Here is a 17242-nt window from a genome sequence, read left to right on the forward strand (position 1 = left end):
GGTTGGAAGGCCAGCCTGGGCAGGAAAATCTGGAAGTGGAGCTGTGGTTCAAGTGGTAAAGTAAGAGCCTTGAGTGAAAAAGCAGAGACAATGCCCAGGCCCTGAGTTTAAGTCCCAGTAATGGCATCAAAGTAAGCAGATACACATACACACACACTTTTGGTGCTTGAACTCAGGACCTGGGTGCTGTCTCTGAGCTTTTTTTGATCAAGGGTAGCACTCTAGCCACAGTTCCACGTCTGGCTTTTAGTGGTTAATTAGAAATAAAGAGTCTCACAGACTTTTCCTGCCTGGGCTGCTGACTTCTAACCATGATCCTCAAATCTCAGCCTTCCGAGTAGCAAGGATTATAGTCATGAGCCACCAGCACCTGTCCAAATATCCTCTTGTAACGATCAGTTGAACAGAGCAGTCTAAAGACTGTAGACACGTGTATAGGTCTTACTGTGAGTGAATTTTCCTGCTATTTGCATAACAAATAAACTCGCCTTTTTCTAATTACACTTGTTACCTCATAAATGTGTGTTTTGCCAGGAGGGAGAACACAAGCTACTTGTGTCTCTGACCTTTAGAAGACTTTGATGTGAACAGTAAGTTCAAAGAAAATGAGGTCCATCAGCATGCCATTAATGTCTAACTACCCTGGGCAGGACGGGGTGGGACAAGGATCAAGGTTATAAACTCAACCGGCAAATCACACTCCTGGCAAAATAAGGAAGTGTGATTGTCTGGGGGTTTGTGGGATCTAAAATCATTTCTTTTAAGAAGTCCTAGGTTCTCTTTTTAGATTTTTTTTTTTAGTATTAGTTTCTAACAAAGTTTTACTAAGATCTGATGACTTTAAGAGTTAAGTGCTACATGGTTCATACTTGTAATCCTAACTACTCAAGAGGTTGACATCTAAGGATCAGGGTTCCAAGCCAACCTAGGCAGCCAAATCTGTAAGACTCTTTTTTTTTTTTGGGGGGGGGGGTCCCGTCGTGGGGCCTGAACTCTGGGCCTGGGCGCTGTCCCTCAGCTCTTCAGCTCAAGGTTAGCGCTCTACCACTTGAGCCACAGCACCACTTCTGGCTTTTTTCTTTTTGCTTATGTGGTCCTGAGGAATCAAACCCAGAGCCTCATGCATACAAGGCAAGCGCTCTACCACTGAGCTACCTTCCCAGCCCCATCTGTAAGACTCTTACCTCCAATCAACCATCAAAAAGCAAGAAATGGAGCTGCAGCTCAATTAGTAGAAGACTAGCCTTGAGCAATAATAATAATAATAATAATAATAATAATAAAGCTCATGGATAGTGCCCAGTCCCTGAGTTCAAGCCCCATTGATAGCACACACACACACACACACACACACACACACACACACACACACACACACACACACACACACACACACACACACACACACACGTAAATAATTTCTTTTTTGAAACCTAAGCGAAAAGGTCAGGAATGTAGCTCAAGAAGTAGAGCACTAAGATCTGAGTTCAAACCCTAGTAAGGCAAGGAAAAATAAACCCAAAAGATGCTGTGATCTGCTTTGAAAAAATCCTGAATCTGGTGACCCACACAGTTCTATCAGGATTAGCAAAAACAATTCACAAAACAAAATTCACACCAATTCAGAAACAATGTTTCTTCAAATTTGCTCCAGTCAGGCAGGACAAGTAGGTATGAATCTTCCTGCCTTTAGGAAATTATCCTAGAACCTCAAAATGATCACACAAATTCACAGTTCCTGCAACAGTGCTTTGTAGGGCGGTCTTGGTAAGACCAGAGCTCAGGGAGACCCCAGCAAGAAATGAGGATCCAGCTACTAGGATAGTGGCTGGGAAGTAGACAGGATAGTGCCTGATTTAGCTTAGAAGGAACTTAGCATCTCTGTGGACACTCACTTTATGCCTGAATTGGCCTGAACTGTGATCCTCCTATTTATACTTTCCTGTGCCCCTGGGAATGGCAGGTGCATGCCAGTGTGCCTGATGTCTGGTAGAGATGGAGTTGAAGACTTCTTTCCCCCAATCATGCCTTCATTGGCAATTCCTTCCATTTCCACTTCCCAAGTAGCTAGGATTTTGGTTTTTGTCCTTGTTCAGTTTTTAAACTTTTTCTGGTTTTCTTACTGATTTGTTCTTTACACATTCTAAACAAGTTTGTTGGAGAGAGAGAGAGAGAGAGAAAGAGAGAGAGAGAGAGAGAGAGAGAGAGAGAGAGAGAGAGAGCTAGGAAGGCAGGCAGGCAGACAGGCAGACAGGCAGACAGACAGACAGACAGATAGACAGACAGACAGACCAATTGATGACAACTATCTTCACTTCACTCTTCACTTTAGTGGGTTCACATGAGGCTACAGAACCACCCCATCGCTCTGGGTCTCCCCAGCCAAAGCCTTACATTTAACTAATGCATAGAGTCAAATGAATGGAATCAAATCAGGTGCCTCTGTGGGGCCTAGAAGCGTAAATACAATGTTACCATCCTCATTTCCTAAGGCTTTACAGCCACAAATGGACCCATAGTGAGCTGGTAATTTATCAAGCCCAGGTAGGCATGGCACTCTGGAAACCTTGCTACAAACGCTGAAGGGTTTGTTCCCCAGGCCCTTGGAAGTTCTGCAACCACTTCTAGCATGGCTCTCCATAACCCGCACTCCTACTGGGCATCTCTCAGAGACAGATGTTCAAACCATCAACTTGGGATCTCGAGATAGATCCATCACTCCTCATCCTAGCCAGCAATCATTAGCAGACATGAACGTCCTCTGTGAGCATGAGGTCACACACCCACCATGTCACTGACCCCTCTTCCTAGCTCCTCGCTGAGGAGTTTCCCTAGTCCCATTTTACAGGCAGAAAGAGGATTGTTCTGTAAGGGTAAAATTGGCTCAGAGCTTACAGAGAAGGAAGAGTAGTGGTACCTCATTGAATTGGGGTTCCCTATCACATCAGGGTCCCGAGTCTTTTATTTCCTGCCACAGTTATTTTTTATTTTTGTCAGCCATGGGGCTTGAACTGAGGGCCTGGGCGCAATCCCTGAGCTCTGTTACTCCAGACTAGAGCTCTACTATTTTGAGCCACAGCACCACTTCCAGTTTCCTGGTGATTAATGGGAGGTAAGTGTCTCATGGACTTTCTTGCCTGGATTGGCCTTGAACCATGATCCTCAGCTCTCAGCCTCCTGAGTAGCTAGGATTATAGGCATGAGCCACCAGTACCTAGCCTTCTCTGCTTCTCTTGTTGGAGTTGATAAGACAACTCTTTTGAGATTTTCCTAGGGAATTTTAGAAAAATCTATGTATGAAATGTATATAATATTTAGGACATCTACCTTCATTGCCTATCTGCACCCTACCTCACACATGGATATAGAGATGTTCTAAACTCAGACCAGCAGAAAACAGGAACTCAAGAACCCACGCTCCTAACCACTGCAGGCAAGGAGAGGATGCTCAGGATAAAGGCGTATGCTTGATGCTGGTACCTCAGTGTCTAGCCAAAGGGACAGACTTCAACAAGAGAATGTCCACTTTTGTCAGGACTCTATTAAGATGGGCCTGGTGCCCAGGTGGGCACATTTATCTGGGCACGTTAACTGTGAGGCTGTGGCTCATAACCCTTTTTCTGGAAAAGGTTCCCAAAAGAATGATTTATAAGCATAAAGCAGCCATTTCCTCCTTTTGCTATTGAACTTGTCAGAGCAGGAAAAGGTTACAGTTTTTGGTTTTTCCCCCCATTGTACTAAAGCTGTTTTATCGACTCATTTGCGTCTGACCAGATGTCCTTGGGCCTTCTGGTTATTACTCAGTTTTTACCTGGAGAGGTGAATTGTTGACACCGCTTCAGAACAACTGGCAGAGTGCAGAGCAGACACAAAGTAATCATCTCTCTTCAGAGAGAGGGACTAAGCTCAGAAGGTATGGGAAAGCTCTAGAAGCAAAGGGAAAGCAAAGGCCTTCCAATTAGGTTCCCAGGTTACCCGAGGCACCCAAGCAGAAGCATCTGGTTTCCTGAGCATGGCTAAAATCAACCTGAAACCTCCAGTAGCCTATACATGGATGCAAAAGTCTCCTGGACAAAACAGAGTGCACTGAATTTTGCATGCCTGACTTACAAGCTCCCTTGTGGCTCAGTTCACCCAGGAAAAAGGAAGGTGCTAGGTGCTGGTGGCTCACACCTGTAATCCTAGCTGAGATCTGAGGATCACAGTTCAAAGCCAGTCCCTGAGACTCTTATCTCCAATAAACTACCAGAAAACCAGAAGTGGCGCTGTGGCTCAAGTGGTAGAGAGCTAGCCTTGAGCTGAAGAACTGAGGAACAGCGCCCAGGTCCAGACTTCAAGCCTCACAACCAATGACAAAAAGAAAGAAAAGAAAAGAAAAGAAAAGAAAAGAAAAGAAAAGAAAAGAAAAGGAAGGAAGGAAGGAAGGAAGGAAGGAAGGAAGGAAGGAAGGAAGGAAGGAAGGAAGGAAGGAAGGAGCTGGGAAGGTGGCTCAGCGGTAGAGTGCTTGCCTTGCATGCATGAGACCCTGGGTTTGATTCCTCAGCACCACATAAGCAAAAAGAAAAAAGCTGGAAGTGGCACTGTGGCTCAAGCGGTAGAGTGCTAGCCTTGAGCTGAAGAGCTGAGGGACAGCGCCCAGGCCCAGAGTTCAGGCCCCATGACTGGACCTCCCCCCCCAAAAAAAAAGAGAGGGGGGGAAGGAAGGAAGGAAGGAAAGAAGGAAGGAAGGAAGGAAGGAAAGAAAGAAGGAAAGAAGGAAAGAAAGAGGAAGGGAGGGGTACAAGAAAGAAAATTAGGCGCCTGCTTGTTGGGTGGGAGACAATCTCACTAGAGCCCTTTATAGCCTAAATATTTCATGAGGGAAGCAGGAAGCCCCTCCTCCACTAAAGGACACTTTCCCCAAGGTGACCCCCATGTCACAGGCACTCAGGCAGACTCGATAGCTTTCACATGCTACAAATACAATGACATAGCCACACACAGGTTGTGTTGTTGTTGTTGTTTTTGCTGGTCCTGGGGCTTGAACTCAGGGCCTGGGCGCTGTCCCTGAGCTTTTGTACTCAAGGCTAGTGCTCTGCCACTTGAGCCACAGCTCCGCTTTTTGTGGTTCAAGAGAGATAAAAGAGTCTCAGGGACTTTCCCACCCAGGCTGGCTTGGAACTGTGATCTTTAGCTGGAAGTCTCCTGCGTAGCTAGGATTGCAGGTGTGAGCCATTGGTGCCAGGCTCCAACAAGTAGTTTTGAATGTCTACTTCCCTCCCACCCTGCTGTTCCCCAAGCCTGTGTCCCTGGCCAGTGCCTCCCACTGCATTTCTGTCATTCCGACACTATGAACAATTCTCACATCCTTCTCTTCAGCCACAACCGCCTCCTCCCCAGGGAACATGGAATCTCACGTGATCTCATGAACTTTCTCAGCCAAGTCAGAAAGAAAGAAAAAAATCACACACGGAAACTTTCCTCGGCAGTCAGTGAGCGATTGTGATTGCTCTCCTGGCTGTGACTGAGAAACAATCAATCTTGACTGCTTCTCTCCAACTTCCTTTCTTTGGTTGGGATGCAACAAACTCTCCCCTCACTCCGGAACTGTAACTCAGAGAGGAATTTAAAGTGTGGTCTCTGCAGGCAAAGAAATCGCACTCTGTCCTGCAAGGCAGAAGCCTAGAATTCCCAAGACCCTTTAGGTAGATCATCCAAGGTGTCTTCTTGTTAAGTAGCCATAGAGTACCTAAAAAAGACTACATCACTTGCTCAGCAATACCCCTAGCAATAGTTCAGAGACGAGGGAAGATGTGTGCAGAAAAAGTACATGTCAGGTGCTAGCTGTAGGTGGCATTCTAATTTATTTTTTTATTTTTTGCTGGTCCTAGGGCTTGAACTCGGGGCCCAGGCACTGTCCCTGCAATCTTGGGCTCAAGGCTGGTACTGCACTGCTTGGGCCACAGCTCTTCTTCCAGCTTTTTGTGGTTAATTGGAGATTACGGTCTCACGGACTTTCCTGCCCAGGCTGGCTTCAAACCACAATCCTGAGATTGTAGATCCTCCCATGTAGCTAGGATTCTAAGTGTGAGCCACCAGCTCTGGACGGTATGTAGCATTCTTAAAGAGGCATGCCATTTCTTTGTCTTAAAGAAGACAAACTAGCTGCCCCTGAAGTGAAACTGAAGAAAGAAATTTCAAAAATGCCAGGGGGAAATAAAATAAAGCCAGGCACCATAGCTTAAGTTTCCAAGAGACTATTTGTTTCATTTGTTCAAGAAACAGCAATAAATTTCAATTCTGCCACTAAAGCATCATAATATGTAACCTAAGCCTGTGCTGAGCGCTCTGCAAGCCCGTTTTCTCTTGCCTTCTGCTTCCTACATGTGAAGACACAGAGACAAGGCAATCATCACCTACCTGAGACTTGATGGCCCCTTGCTACTTGCTTCCCAATCTCCAGAACTGTGTGAAAATATTTTTCGGTTCTTAATCACAAACAATAGTGCACCAGAATCTCAATTTTTGCTCCCATGCTCATGTAAAAGCCTCACTTCTGAACAAATGACAGAGTACGAGGTAATTCTCTGATAAAATGACAGCCCAGTCCAAGCACTGGTGGCTCATACCTATAATCCTAGCAACTCAGGAGGCTGAGATCTAAGGATTGGGGTTCAAAACCAACCCAGGCAGGAAAGTCTGTGAGACTCTTATCTCCAATAGACTACTCAGAAAAAGCCAGAAGTGGCGCTGTGGCTCAAGTGGTAGAGGGCTAGCCTGGGCACAAAGAGACTCAGGGACAGTGCCCAGGCCCTGAGTTCAAGCCCCAGAACTGGCAAAAAAAAAAAAAAAAAAGACATCACAAAAGGCAAAAATAGTAGACTAATTAAGCAAAACATTAAGGATGAAAGGGCACAAGCAAAATTTCAGCTCTGAAGCATCTTAAATTAGTAGGATTTATTCATTAATTTCAGTTCTTGAAACTTTTCTTAGATGTAAATTGCTTGAAATATTTCCTATTTTTGTTCTTATTACTTATTCATATTTTCCCTCAACGGTAAAGAACAAAACTGAACCCAGTGTCATGGTCCCCATCTGTAATCCCAGCATTTTAGACACTGAGCCAGAAAGATCACAATTTGAAGGCCAGCCTAAGCTACATACTAAGACCCAAGAAAAGAGAGAGAGAAGGAGGGAGAGGGAGGGAGAGGGAGGGAGAGAGAGGGAGAGAAAGGGAGAGAGAGATAGGGGAGAGAGGAAAGAACAAAAGAAGAAAGGAAGGAAGGAAGGGAGAGAGGGAGGGAGGAAGGGAGAGAGGGAGGGAGGAAGGGAGGGAGGGAAGGAGGGAGGTAGGAAGGAAGGAAGGAAGGAAGGAAGGAAGGAAGGAAGGAAGGAAGGAAGGAAGGAAGGAAGGAAGGGAAAAATAAAGAGAAAGAAAAAGAAAAAGAGCAAGCAAGCTAGGCACTGGTGGCTCACACCTGTAATCCTAGCTCCTCAGGAGGCTGAGATCTGAGTATTGAGGTTTGAAGCCAGCCCAGGCAAGAGACTCTGATCTCCAATTCACCACCAGAAAACTGGAAGTGGAGCTGTGGCTCAAAGTGGGAGAGTGCTAAGAAAAGACATGAGGCAAAAAAATAAAACAAAAGGTAAGGAAAGGATAGGGAAGGGAAGAGAAGAAAAGAAAAAAAATCAATGAGAATTACCAAGATAACTATGAACAAATTCAAATCAATATTAGCAAATGCCACTTTACATTCTTGCCTCTGATCTGGCCAAATTTATGTAAAGAAACACCAAACATGCTTGCACATGTGCAATGTACAAAAACAGCAAACCAACCAGAGCAGGCGGGCCTCCATGCTCCCTAGGGTCAGGTGTACCTGCTGAGAGTTTCACTAAGCCCCACTACCCAAGTCCATTAACTAAATGAATTCAAAGGAAAAAAAAAAGAAACCTGCATCAGAGTTACCCGGCTCCTGACACACTCTCCCAACACATAATATGTAATTGTTTGCAATTAACTGATTGCTTCTGCAATGAGAAAAGCAGGAGGATATTTATTCCCCACGGGTCTTTCTGTGCACACCCATTGCAAACACGCCTCAGTGTCTCTGCCACACGAGTCTTCATTAGTGATAATATCATTTGCTTTCAGCATCTATAATTTAAACGTGAAAAACGAGGAAAGGAAAAGCAAACCAAGGGGCAAGACCATCCAAGCCAAAGGGAAGAAATTCATGCAAAGATGGACTGCCCTTTGTCACCAATGAACTCTCCCAAACACTCTGCAGCAAGTCTAAGCCCTGTAAAGAACAGAGTGCTTTATTTAAAATTATAAATAACTGCCCAGTGCCAGCGGCTCATGCCGGTAATCCTCGCCACTCAGGAGGCTGAATTCTGAGGATTGTGGTTCGAAGCCAGCCTGGGCAGGAAAAGTCCAGGAGACTTTATCTCCAATAAACTACCCAGAAAAAGCCAGAAATACCATTGTGGCTCAAGTGGTAGAACACTAGTCTTGAGCCAAAGAAGCTCAGGGACAGCACCCAAGCCCACAGTTCAAGCCCCAGAAGAAAAAAAAATGGAGAAGCAGAAGAAGTAGAAAAGAGAGAGATGCAGGTAATACCAGTTCTGGTGTTTTTTTCTCCCCCTCTAGCAATACATAATATTGTCAAATTTGTAAAAAAAAATCAAACATAAACAACACCAAAGTAAAAGGAAAGCTTCAGCCAGGGACAGTGGCTAAAGCCTATAATTGACAATCCTAGCTTCTTGGGAGGCAAAGATCAGGGATTAATGTTCATGGCTAGCATAGGCATAAAAGCATCTGAGCTGGATGCTGGTAGCTCACACCCGTAATCCTATCTAGCCAGGAGGCTGTGGTTCAAAGCCAGCCTAGGCAGGAAAGTCTGTGAGATTCTTATTTCCAATTAACCAGCAAAAAGCCAGAAGTAGAGGTGTGGCTCAAGTGGTAGAGTACTAGCCTTGAGCACAAAAGCTCAGGCCCTGAATTCAAGCCCCAGGATCAGCACACCACATACACTTACATACTTTCTCTCTCTCTCCCTCTCTCTCTCTCTCTCTCTCTCTCTCTCTCTCTCTCTCTCTCTCTCTCTCTCTCTCTCACACACACACACACACACACACACACACACACACACAAAATACCTGACTCAACCAAAGGCTGGGTGACACACCCAGCTGTGCGGGGAAACACAATAACTGAACCACAGTGGTTCTCACCTAAGATCTCCAATGACACTGAAAAGCACAAGGAGAAGGATCAGGGATTCTGCCCTGAAAATAACTCATGGCTCAAATGGTAAAATGCCTGCCTAGCAAGTTGTAAGGTCCTTGGTTGAATCTCAAGGACAGACAGACAGACAAATGGAAGGAAGGAAGGAAGAAGGAAGGAAGGAAGGAAGGAAGGAAGGAAGGAAGGAAGGAAGGAAGGAAGGAAGGAAGGAAGGAATTCCTTGATACTCCTCCCATCAAACAGAAGGCTCTGGAGTCTGAGCAAACATCATATCTGGTGCGAAAAGGTTATATAACTTTCCAGGCTAGGTCATAAAAGGCCATAATGCTGATGATTATTTGTCTGATGTGCTTATTGTGAGGTAATTGAATGTGCCGACTCGGAGGTGACCTTTGGAGAAAAGTAATATGTAAATTCAATTCTGAGAAAAAGAAAAGCCTAATACCCACTACACAGTGGGCAAGTCTCATCCAGTCAGTCAAAGGTCTGAATGGAACAGAAAGACCCCACTTTACTAAGCAACAGAGAATTCTCCAGCACACCCCCTCTCAGGGTGCACACTTGCTTGGCAGACACTGTGCTACCTGAGTCACCTCCCCAACCCCTTTTTACTTTCACTCTTTTTCAGTTTCTAAGCCTGGTTCTTTACTACTTGAACCACACTGCCAGCCCCTCAATTTTCTTTCTTTTGGGGGGGGTCCAGTTGTGGGGGCCTGAACTCTGGGCCTGGGTGCTGTCCCTCAGCTCTTCAGCTCAAGGCTAGCACTCTACCACTTGAGCCACAGCGACACTTCTGGCTTTTTTCTTTTTGCTTACGTGATGCTGAGGAATCGAACCCAGGGTCTCATGCATGCAAAGCAAGCGTTCTACCACTGAGCCACCTTCCCAGCCCCTCGATTTTCAAATAGGGTCTCACATTATTCCTGAACTGACCTGGACTGTAATCCTCCTATTTATATCCATCCTTGAATTACTGAGATGACAGGCATGCAAAACCACATTCAGCTATTCGTTGAAATGAAGGGCTTGAGAACTTTTTTACCTGAGCTGGCCTCAAACCACTATCCTTGACGCTCCTGCCTCCCAAGCATCTAAAATTGCAGATGTGGCCATTGCACTGGGCTTTGGTTTTTTTTTTTTACTTGTGTTGTAGGCTCTTCTGTTCTCCATCTGCAGGCATATACTGCCCTCCCCCCACTGCCTCCCCCCATCGCATTTCTCTTGAAAACCAGGTCTAATACCAGGTATGTATGGGGGGGGTGTTGGCATCTCCAACTATTTAGGCCACCAGAAATCATAATGAAAACAAAGGAGGCGATCATGGTTGCTGCCCATTACTCAGCCCTCTGGCTGCCCTATTAAGACACAGACCTGTCGGGGTATGGGGGCGGGGGGGGGGAGTGGATGGTCTTACACTCTCCAAGCAGAGTAGCCCATGCAGCAGCTAGGAACCATTGGGTGGCTTCAGCCAGCACAACAGGCAGAAATCACTGAACCCCAGAATTGATACCTATTTTTAAGCCTCTAACTTTGGGAGCGGGGTGGGTAGCTTGTTATCATAATAAATTAGCAGAAGACCCTCCAACCGGAAATTTGCAGTTATCACAATTAAACAGGTATGGGTGAGTTGGATTCGAGGGGAAGGTGGGTGTGAGATTTTAATGTTGTTTGTATTTAACCATATTGAAAATTTTAGCAAGGAAGAGGAAATAGCCAACATGCCACAGGGCTTGATCTGCGAGGATCTCAAGTGCTGGAGTTGCTTTTAACTCTTACAATAAACTCTGTGCAAGAAGGGCTTTATTATTCCTCGGTTTATTTGGGGCGAGGGAAGGAGCTGGTCAGTCATGGGCTTGAACTTGGGGCCTAGATGTGGTCCCTGAGCTCTTTTGCTCAAAGCTAGTGCTCTACCACTCCACTTCCAGGTTTTCTGGTGATTCTTTGCAGACAAGAATCTCACAGGGACTTTCAAGCCCAGGCTGGCTTTGAACCAAGATCCTCAGATCTCAGCCTCCTGAGTAGGTAGGATTACAGGCATGAGCCACCAGCACCCAGCTCTGCTTTTGTTTTTAGACAAGTGTCTTGCTGTGTCATCAGGCTGACCTTCCACTTGAATCCAGCTTCAGCATCCTGAGTAGCTGAGATTACAGGCGTGCATCTCCATACTAGGCTAACAATCCTGTTTCACAGATGGGAAACTGAGGCAGAGAGGTTTGGTAAGCTGCCAAGAATCACACAACAAGCTGCAGATCGTAGGTTCTAATCAGCTAGCCTGAGTCCAGAGCTATATTTACACAATGCTCACCAGGCTGACTTGGCAGTCATCCCCCCATGGATAAAGGATACGATCTCAAATTACCATTCACCTGGGTCTCCAAGCATGTGACCAGCCAGGCTATTAAGTGTCAAGCATTTCCAACTGCCTTGCTTTTCCTAAAGCTATTGCCTACAGGTGATAGTGCTTGGTACACTCTGCCCGTGCACATTTCCAAACCCAGTCCCGCTAAATGTCACCCAGATCTCTCTACTTGGCATTCATTTCTCCAAGGCCAGAATGAGTCATTTTAGATGGCTACCCACCTGGTGGTATTATCTTGGGGGGTTGGGGAAAAGTCTGAGATCAGGACTTGAACTAAACACCTGTTGCTTTTGCTCATTGGCTAGCTCTCTACCAACTAAGCCACGCCTCCAAACCCACGTATTATCTTCCTATTTGCTCCCTGCTGTGATCTCTCAGGGTCTACTCTTGGAAAACCCCCACCCGAGCGAGCCTTGCATGTCACTACAGCTAACGGACACTGGCTTATTCTAAATGAAGGCTCATGCAGCAGCCTTGCTGTTAGGGACATTTTCATTGAATTTCACCTACCAGGAAGGAGGAGGAGGTAAAGAGCCACAGCCAGGCTAAGCAGCAGCTCTCGGCCTCCTAACCCCTGCCAAGTGTTTGCAATCAGACCTGTAATGCCAACTTGCAGAGGCAAAGCAGCCTTCCAACACTGCAAGAGCTTCTCCTGCTTTTAAACTAGTTACTAGCTTCCAAAGGAGAAAGCAAGGGAGTCATCATTCCCACTGTCCAGAGGCCAAATGGGACTCCACCAGGCATTGCTCATCTCTCCCCTGAGAAAGGTGCTCCCCAGCCAATTTCTAAAGACTCCCCAAAGCTCAACCCAAGTTTATACTTTTCTGAGAAGCTACTGTGTGTGTGTGCGCGCGCGCGTGCGCGTGCGCGCGCGTGCACCAGTCCTGGGCCCAGAACTTAGGGCCTGGACACAGTCCCTAAGTTTTTTTCACTCAAGGCTAGCACTCTACCACTTGAGCCCCAATTCTGTTTCTGGCATTTTGGTGGTTAATCGGAGATTAGAGTCTCATGGACTTTCCTGCCTGGGCTGGCTTCGAACTGCAATCATCAGATCTCAGCCTCCTGAGTAGCTAGAAGGCTCTTGAACATCCACACAGGAAGAGCAAGCAAACAAAGAAACAAAAACCACTTACGATGCAGAACTCAAGTACAATCTTTACTGAATAAGCTAAACTCTTTTCTTTTGTCGGGAAAAATTTTGCCTCAGTGGTATTTTAAATTTTATGCATAATTTCTGAACAGCAGCAATAAAAACTTAATCGTATGATCCTTCTTTTATTCCCTAAAGCTCTGAGCTTAGTAACTTTGTCAAGAGTATTATAAGAAAAACTTCATAGCATTGTTTTAAAAAAGGAGGGAGGGCAACGAAAGTTCATTTTATGCTTTTATAATTATAAAGGAGATCTGAAGGTCATTCTTATGATTATTTTCAGAAATGCAATTTAGGTTGCTGTTGGCAACCTGAAGACATATTAATCAAGTTCACAGTATACTCAAAGATAACTCAGGTTTGCAGGCAACAGTGTAACAATAAATATCTAGGTCCATTAAAAAAAAAAAAAGGAGAAGCCCTAGACTATGTGATATTCAAACAAGAGTGAAGCGTGTTTATGCACAAAGATTATTTCCACAGCAAGAGAGAGAAACTAATTCCAAAAGTAACACTTTTCCAATGACCATTTCATTACTGTCACATGAAGGCAAGCTCACATGGGTTCTGCAGTGGAGACTGAAGCCACATTAAGATACAGTGTTCAGAGACAACAGCAAATCGAGACTTGTGAGTTCCATGAACAGCACAGAATCATGGCTGCAGACCTGCCCTGGCAATTTTAGAAGGCCAGGGTAGAACTCAGCACTCTGTAATAGAAAGGATGACCTAAAAAGCCTGGCTTTTTTCTTTTGTCAGTAGTGGGGCTTGAACTCCGGAATTAAGCACTGTTGCTGAGCTCTGGTTCGAGGCTGTCAGGGCTCTACCACTTTGAGCCACAGCGCCACTTCGAGTTTTTTGAGTAGTTAGTTACTTGGAGATGAGAGTCTCACGGGGACTTTTCTGCAGGAGCTGGCTTTGCACTGTGATCCCCAGATCTCAGCCTCCTGACTAACTAGGATTACAGGCATGAGCCACCTGCACCCAGCAGGAAACCTACTTTTACATCATCTTCTAACCTAAATATCAGAATGCAACATTCCACTCCTGAGTAGATGGCAAATACAACAGTGCACATATATTTGTGCATGCATACTCAAAGTCCTATTTGCTACAGACAAAATTTGCAAACTATTCACATGCTTTTTAACCCCAGAATGGATAGACCTTGGTATAATCACATAATGGAATGATACATGGCCATGAAAATGACTGAACTATAGCCACAATCAGCCAACACAAGAGTCATAAACATAGCTTAAAGAAACCAGATACAAAATTATATAGCATGTGACTCCAGGTAGATACAGCATGAAAACATGTGAAACTTACCTCTGGCTGGCAAAGGGGTTATGTGCAGATGATTACAAAGCAAGTTAAGGGGGTTTTCTGCAATGCTGAATGTTTCTTGATCTGTATACAGGTTTAGATTTACTTTGTGACAACTTGTGTTGTGTACTCGTACATTTGGTAGATTTCAAGTTTTGAGATGTACTTTAAAAAAGGAGGTGACAGCAACCAAGTTGCCTATGCAACAGGCATAAAATTTCCTGTAATGCTTGAAACAAATGAACGGGGGTGCATGAGAAATGCAGTAATGGATGCGTAATTTGGAAAGCCTCAATTCTGCTCACTAAAACTGATTTTAAAACTATAGACCAATAACCCAACAAAAGCCAGGCAAACTGTCTTCCCTTGTAACTGCTTTTAAATCTGTTCTTACAGTTCGCAAACAGCCTAAGTCCCACAAGCACTCATCCTCCCCAATTCCTTGTATGCCCTCCACCCAGACCTTTCTCTCCTCTGCTTCTCAGGTGAGTAGGTTAAGGCATGAGCATCATCAACACCTGGGACTATCTGTGAACATATGTTGATACTCATTAAATGAACCTGGTCTGAAATGTGTCAATACTTCTTTAAAAACACAAACTACTTTTAAGGGCAGATGGTAGAAGTTTGTCTAATTATGCTTGAAGCCATGGGATCATGCCAAAGGAGAGAGAAAAGCCCACCTGTTTACAGATGCATCCCCCCCCCCCCAGCTCCTGGGGAATAAAATGCAGTTCTAATTTTGTATGTGTCATTGTTATGGTGGGGTATCTTGTGTTGTTTTTGCGGTGTTTGGACTTGAACTCCAGGCCTTGAAACTTGCTCAGCTGGTGTTCCATGACTTAAGCCTTTCTGCTGAAGCCCCTTTTTGTGTTAGTTATTTTGAGCTGGGGTCTCACTTTATGAAGGAACTATAACCTGATCTGCACTTTTCCCATTGTTGCTAGGATGACAGGTGCAATGTATCTAGCCCAGTGTCTGGTAGAGGAAAGATCTCTGGAATTCCCTCCCCCAACTGCTGAGCTTTCTATCCCCTATTTCCTCAGCCTCTCAAGTAGTTCGAATTTGTGTTATCTTTAAGGGAGAAATTATCCTTCGGTCTCTCTCCCAAGTAGCTACTTTAAAATCAGGGAAGCAGAAAGGGGGGGAATGGATTCGTGAAGGTGGTGAGGTTGCTTTCTTTGGGGTGGAGGGGAGTAATCAAAGTATGATGAATTAGATGTGATGATTCTCTAACTTTGGACTGAATCATGCACTTTAAGAGGGCAGTCTGTATGTTTATTATTACATCTCCAATTTTTAAATAAAACGGCAACGTGTCCAACACTTTAGCAGAGACTTGCATGTAAGCAGAGACAGAAGATTAAACAACCGAGGGCCATCTAAAAGTCAAATTGCATGAACTTATCAAACTGAAAATAAGCAAGGAAGAAGTCCTGATTTCCACTCAGCTCAAAAACTGGGGTGGGGGATGGGGAAGGAGGATGAAGTTGGGGCCAGAGATGATTAACTTTCTGGCTCGTCTTTGAGAATCTGGGTCCTACAGGCTAATTCATTAATGAATACGACTCTGGGTGGGCACGACGTGCAGAAGGCCAGTGATGCGGGGAAGGTGGCGGGGGCTGCGGGGGGGGGGCACGCCATTCACGGTGGCTAGCGTTCACAAGACCAAAGCTTGCACCGGTTCAGCCCCGGTGCAGCTCAGCACTTCCTAACCCGCAGGATCGACCAGGAGAAAGTTGCCTAGGAAAGTTCCTGGGGAAACCAGGAGAGGAGGAGGGGGACCGAGAGGGGGAGGGGGGCAGCAAGCCAATCAGTCAAGCGGGCGGGCAGCAGGGAGGGAGCGCAGAGCTCCCCGCGTTCTCTGCCCAAGTGACCAGAACTGGGGCCGTCCAGGGATCCAGTCCGCACAAGGACGCCCAAACCCAGCCAGGTGTCGGGGAGGGGGGGTCCCCAAAGACCCGAGCGCCGCCAGCGGCCACGCCCCTCCCCCACCTCCGGCCACCCGGGCCGGAGCCATCTCGGAGTCGCTGCTCCCGGAGACCCGGCCGGGGCCGGCCACCTGCCGCTCCAGGACGGCGGCTAGAGCCATCCCGAGCCACCGCCGCGGCCCCCTCGCGGAGCCGACCACCGACCTCCACCGAGAGAGGTCCCCGGCTCCGGGGGCCCCGGGGGGGCGGCGATCGCGCCGGTGCGGGGTCAGGAGGCGCCCGCGCCCTCCCGCGCGCTGCCCCGAGTCTGGGGCACTGCGCTTGCTCCGAGACAGACCCGCTCCCCGCATCGCCAAACGAGGGGGGCTGCCACCCCGGCGAGGCCACGTCTGGGGCCCCCTCCCTGACCGCGGGGTGACCCCGTCCCGCCGGAGGGAGCCCCCGGGACGGCCCGGGGCCACCGTCCCGGAGCGCCCCCGCCCCCCGTGCGCGCCAAGTTTGCCCGGCTGGCTGCGGGGGCCGGCCCGGGGCCAGGGTGAGAGCCTGCGCGCCCCGGGCCTCACCTGCCAAGGAAAGGGGTGCAGCGCAGCCCCAGGCGTCACTCACCTCCAGCCGCTGATCCCAACCTGCCGCGCGGGGCTGGAAGCTCCCAGGCTGCTCGGCCGCGGCTCCCCGATCCGGAGGGGGCGGGGCGAGCCTGGGGGCGGGGCCACACCAAGGGGCGGGGCCACCTGGAGGGGCGGAGAGACCTCGGGAGCTGAACCATATGGAGGGGCGTGGCCACACGGAGGGGCGTGGCCACACGGAGGGGCGTGGGCGCATGGAGCGGAGCCTTGGGGGGCGGGGCCGTATTGAGGGGGCGGAGCCTGCCGCCCCGGGCAGCGCCGGAATTAAACCCCCGAATCTCGTGGCTGCCCGGGACTGACCCAGCAGCCTCGGCGAAGGATGGAGAAGCAGCCAGGGGAGACCCCGAGTGGGAGACGACCGTAGCTGCTCCCCGGATCGCAGCTGAGCGAGCGGGAAGTGTGGATCGGACCTGGAGGAAGCCTGGTCTTTGTACTGGCAAAGCAGACGGGCGGGCGAGCCTGCCTCAGTGCGCCTGCGCGGTGCCTGGCACTTTTGCACACCTCTCGGTGCTCGGCGGCCTCGGGCCACCCCCCCCCCCCGGCTTGCACGCACTCGCTACCCTACCCCATTCCCCCCCCCCCGAGTGAAACCCATCCCCCACGTTTGGGTTCTCA

General features: G+C 47.6%; 1 protein-coding gene across 1 annotated transcript in view; it reads right to left on the reverse strand.

Annotated features, from left to right (window-relative positions):
• Kank1 (KN motif and ankyrin repeat domains 1) overlaps window positions 1–16657 on the reverse strand; it is a 184909-nt gene extending 168252 nt beyond the window's left edge. Inside the window, exon 1 of the mRNA XM_070035683.1 lies at window positions 16608–16657. The gene's annotated coding sequence lies outside the window, so the exon portion shown is untranslated. The remainder of the gene's footprint in view (window positions 1–16607) is intronic.
• Between the last annotated feature and the right edge of the window lie 585 nt (window positions 16658–17242).

Source organism: Dipodomys merriami, unplaced genomic scaffold (assembly GCF_024711535.1).
Source record: "Dipodomys merriami isolate MVZ:Mamm:240054 unplaced genomic scaffold, mDipMer1.0.p SCAF_26, whole genome shotgun sequence".
Taxonomy (NCBI): Eukaryota; Metazoa; Chordata; class Mammalia; order Rodentia; family Heteromyidae; genus Dipodomys; species Dipodomys merriami.